Source organism: Amblyomma maculatum, chromosome 3 (genome assembly GCF_055883805.1).
Source record: "Amblyomma maculatum isolate TAMU_Amacu chromosome 3, ASM5588380v1, whole genome shotgun sequence".
Taxonomy (NCBI): domain Eukaryota; kingdom Metazoa; phylum Arthropoda; class Arachnida; order Ixodida; family Ixodidae; genus Amblyomma; species Amblyomma maculatum.
In genome coordinates, this window is record NC_139346.1 from 90,037,016 (window position 1) to 90,042,233 (window position 5,218).

Here is a 5,218-nt window from a genome sequence, read left to right on the forward strand (position 1 = left end):
GGGGGTCAGGTTCGAACCCAGGTACTTCGGCGCAGTAGTAAGGAATCGTAACGACTATGCCATCGCAGCGGGGCACGCAGATGGACGAAGTAACTGAGAATTGATAATCTTCTTACAGGACTTCTAAGCTGATGTAAGAACTCCATCCTGAGTCAAATTCGAGTTCTTTTGCACCGGTAATAATTGAGTTTTGAAGTACCTCTTATCCCACCTCATTTTGCTCTACTCTGCTCGCTATATGTTTTTACTACGTGTATTATTGATGTTGCTGAATGTTGCTGAGGCCTGAATTTGTATTGTTGCGTTCAAAATATAGAGAATATAATTATTATTATTATCATTCCCTTCTACCATCTCATGTTATATAATGCAAGTTGGACCTGACAAAAACATTCTCAGTGCTAATAGTATATCGCGGATAATGTAGATCTAATTAAATATACAAAGATGCTAAAAATTGATTTAAATTAAGAAGGGAAGTAAATCGCATGGATGATATACCGGAAGAAAGATAAAATTGTGTGTTCGGGTGTTTTGGCTTTATGCCCAGCACCACTGATTGTTGTTGGTTTTCTTGTTGGCCTTTTGAAACGCAGCAAGACCCACCATGGACGATTTGCCAATCTGTAAAGTCGAACACAAACTCGATTCCAGGCACAGGTCCGCCTGCCTGAGGACATGCCACGCATCTATTCTCATGGCCAACTCTGCTGCCATTTTTATGGTGAAGGATAAGCTCTTCTTATTGCAAAGTCCTACATTTAAAAATTGCAAGGGTATTTGATAAACCACAGTGTACATAAGCCGTTTCTTATGGTGCTGCTCTTTGTTTCCAAACTACTGGAAGATGTTCGAAAAAATTGAAGCCTATAGTTTCTTTGTGCAAATGTCCGATCATGTTCTTGTCAGATGCGCCCTGCCTTCTGTTCGACCGCATTTTTTTGTCTCCAATTTGGCGTTGAAATTATAATGATATATATAACTGACTCTAAAGGATGTCTTCAGCTGGGGAAGGATATGGTCAATTACTCATTTGAGAGAAAGAATGGCTGGTGGCGTAGATCAGCGGAATCCTTTCCGCGATTAAAGGCAGCTAAGTTTAAAGCGGACGCTTTTTTACAGATCATTCACCAAAGAATTATGATAACTTATAAACCAGCTCTTTCGGAATTATGTCTAAATAATAATTCGTTTTATTTCTAGCCACCCAGAGTTTTACGCTATGAAAATGAAGGTAGGGACGCAGAATTATGACGAAGTCAACTAAATCTGTAAAACTCAAGATTGAAAATTTATAGGCACTCAAAACTCGTATTGAAGCAGATGAAGACAAAAACGTTTCAGAAAAACCATGGTCTAACGGAGAAACGTATTTAATAAATATCAGGTTTTGAGATAACACGTAGTCCTGCTATGCAGGCAATGTGTGATATTAGAGGAAAATAATGAAGAATAAATAAGAAAGTCAGCAGCAAAGTGCATTTTAATGTTAGAAGATGGCGCGTGGTGAGTCCCAGCTGTCAGCAAATTAAGCTATCACGGTGTACGCTGAAAGAAATAATTTAAGCATCTCAAAAATTTTTCAAAGCGCCGGGGTGCTAACATTCTCAATTTAAATGCCTGCCAGATACATGATCGTGCTTTTTCAAGCTGCGCAGCCTTGGAATTTGTTTCGAGGTTGGGGAACTAACGTCCTGACGTTAAAAAACGTTTACAAATTATCACCTCACTAGAGTGATCTTGTACGCGGCATGCGCAACCTGTGGCTTTTGTTAAAACTGACCAAATCTATTAGCTGCTGTACATATTAGACAAGGATGACTGTAGACCTCGAATGTAGGGTATAACCTAACAGCAGCAGTTAAAAAGCTAAGTTCTTATATGATTTAGTCCGTCTTCCTAAAAACTTTGGCCAGCTCAATTATGCACACAACTGCTGACAGTGTTATGGTGAAGGCTGAGCTCTTCTTATCGTAAAGTCGTACATTTAAAATTTTAAGTCTTAGGCGAAACACCTTGTACATGTTTTTTTATATGGCGCATGCCTTGTGGTTCCAAATTACTGGCAGATATTCGAAAAAAAAAGCAGAATCCCATAGTTTGTCAGTACGCATGTCCGATCATAGTCTCATCTCATGTGCCTTTTGTTCGCTTGAACGGCTTTTAAATGTCTCCAACTTGCCATTAAAATTACAATGCTGCGGGAGAGTTTAGCAAATTACTCATTTGAGAGAAAGAAGGACTAATGCTCTAAAGCAGCAAACTCCTTTGTACGACAGGTTGGACCTAAGGTCAAAGAGCACGCTTCTTCACAAATAATTCTCCAAAAATTTATGATAACTTAATCTACAAATCCAGATCTCTCGGAACGATATTGTATGTAGTAATTTGTTTTATTTCTAGATATCTGAAGTTTTACGCGATCACAATGAAGTTAGGTGCGCGTGATGATGACGCAAAGAACTAAACCTATAAAAACCCAAAGTTGAAATTTCAGATACACAATAAACTCGTATTGAAGCAGGAGTTGAAGACTAAAGCCTTTCAGGAGAATAGTTATCCAATGAAGAAAAGTATTTATTACATATCAGTGTTTGAAATAACAATGAATTTTCATCAGCGAAGCCACTTCAGTGCGTAAATAAATCTTCTTTAGAGCACGCTGGGTACTGTCTCACCTAGATGACTTTTGGGAATGGTTCCAGCCTTGATACAATTTAGAGAATAGTTATACTAGAAGATATTGTGCATTAAAATGGAGATAATCTGGAGCATAAATAATGGAATGGCAGGTGCAAAACGGTGCTTTGTCGAAAATACGTCTCAAATGTGATTGTGATGGATATGCTGTGTTTACTACTAGGGTGTAGAATAGGAGACACTACATTAAAACATATACAAAATATTCAGTGCTTTCCGATCATAAATAGTACTTTTTCTTTTTCGTTTTTCCGTAACTCAGATATTTCACGTGGGTAGTCTTCAACGATAAGAAAGAAGAGAAGGAATATTTGTGCCCTAAAGCCGTAAAAGACGACGGCTGTGATTTGCCTTATTGTGTAATGGAGCCGGTAGAAACACCTGCGTCCCAACAAGGTAATAATAGTTTAGAGGGTTATCTTTGATTTAATTTCATATCTCATGGGCTCTGCAGGTTGTACCGACCCTGTCGAACAGCTAGATATGTGTACAGGCTCGGGAACCACCACGTACCTTAACCCGGCCTTTGTTCCGGATGAGCCCGAACAATGTTACGCCTGCAGCAGTCGAGATGAACATGGGGGTGGCCCTCCTGATCAGTCAGTCACATCGGTGGATAGCTGTCAGGCAGAAGCGGCGCCTTCCAGCTCCACGGGTGCAATCGAAACGGTCGACATAGGCGAAAACGCCGGACCCTCACGACTCTATAGAGGTGCGTCAGCTGGAAGACGCCCTCGCCGATGCCAGATAGGTAAGTGGATATTGGTTTATTAGCTTCGTGGTACCTCCTAATATCGTGTTGTTAGTGGTACATTTGAAAGCAACAAAGAAAAATACATGATGGCTTAGAAATTTTTAGAGGCGCCTTTGGCTGGATTTGTTGAATATTGATAAGGGCGAAAAATGTCCGTACACGTATTATGCCGAGTGTTACTGGCATGCGAAGGCGCTGCGTGTAATTCTCTAAGCTGTTTAGGTGTTGCACTTTCAAACTTATGATGTCTAATGTGCAGACACTTTCTGGGAAGACTGTTTACTTGTGGGAGGAAACCAAAAGAAACAGCATAAATTATCATATGCAAGACGTTATTGCAAAACAGCTGACCGAGGGACCTTTCTGCCATAATCAGATATGCATTAGTACCCTGCCCCCCCCCCACCTCCCCCCCCCCCCCCCCGATGAAACTTTTTTGTTGCTGCTAAAATGTCCGACAACTTTGTGCTTGTTGGGCAAATGTATACCTTTGTTTCGAGTAATCTTTTTCTCGTTGTACTAAAAAGCATGATTGCTAATGCCCGCGCCCCTCACCCCGCGATTATGTTCGAATTCCCGTGGAAATATTCTTTTAAAAAATTGTCAAGGTTGTACGGTGAGCTCCACACCTATGTTAGGAAGGTCGCTTTGCGAGATGTGCCACAAACGTTTCTGTGTATTATGGATAGAAGAAAGCTGAAATGCTGTGTACGCAGAAATGCACGTCAAGTGTGGTGAAAAGTCATTTTATTCGAGGTAATGGGCAATTCACAGAATACGTTTTTCTACTGCCCATCATCTGAATTCACTTGAATTTTTTTCTTTGGAGAGTAATGAATTCCTGCTTCTTTTTTCAGAAGCCGCAAACATGAGGGAAGCGGCCGATGGCGCCCGTAGAAACCAGCTTCTGTATTCCATGGACCGATTTGCTTTGACCGTCTTCCAGCTGCTGCTGCTGATTTTTACGACGGCAGCCTTCGTTATTATGCTGCGCGTATGGCACAAAGTTATTGAGGCGCATGCGGAAAGGGAAAGCCACTCTGGTAACAACGACGCTAAAGGCTCGTAGGAGCGTCGGCCAATGAGTGCGTGCTCGAGTGGGGTTCGCATAGCCCGAAATAAAGCTTATGCAACCTAACTTACCGGTGTGAGAACTTGCACGGTGTAGACGTCATATTATTATGTAGCGTGTCTGGAACGAGTTCTATAAAAATGATTTGCAGTGCTATGACCCCCTTTTATAAAAACGCTCGTTAACGTGCCGTATTGGTTTTTGCTCTTATGTTGATAAAGTGATTTTTGCAAAAAAAATAACTTCTCGTAACTCAGTCTTCGAAACTGTGAACTTTTTATTTCGTTCTGCATCAGCACCAAGAGGAATCTTTTCTGTTGTCAGAGGAGAATTCCAAGAAAAACACCAAACAAAATGAATGCATATAGGGCAGCAAAATCGCAAAGTTTCGTTATGAGACAATGATAGCAGCCCTTTGGAATATGATTATACAGAGTAAAAAGGTGGAACACAGCAAGGTAGAAGCGACAAGTAGCAATATGTCCCAATATTTTGTTTCGTTCTCCTCAACGTTCAGCTAATTACTGTATTTAGGGCAGCCAATGTAGAAAGAACATTACACACAGTCCTGAGGAAAAGTGAAGAAAACCGTGTCTTCGGTGGCAGGAACGGCTGCGAAGTCTCAGTGCGGAGTTGCCATCTTGGTTTGTGACTGCCGCGAAAGGAAGACAATTTTGGCAGTCGATTGGACG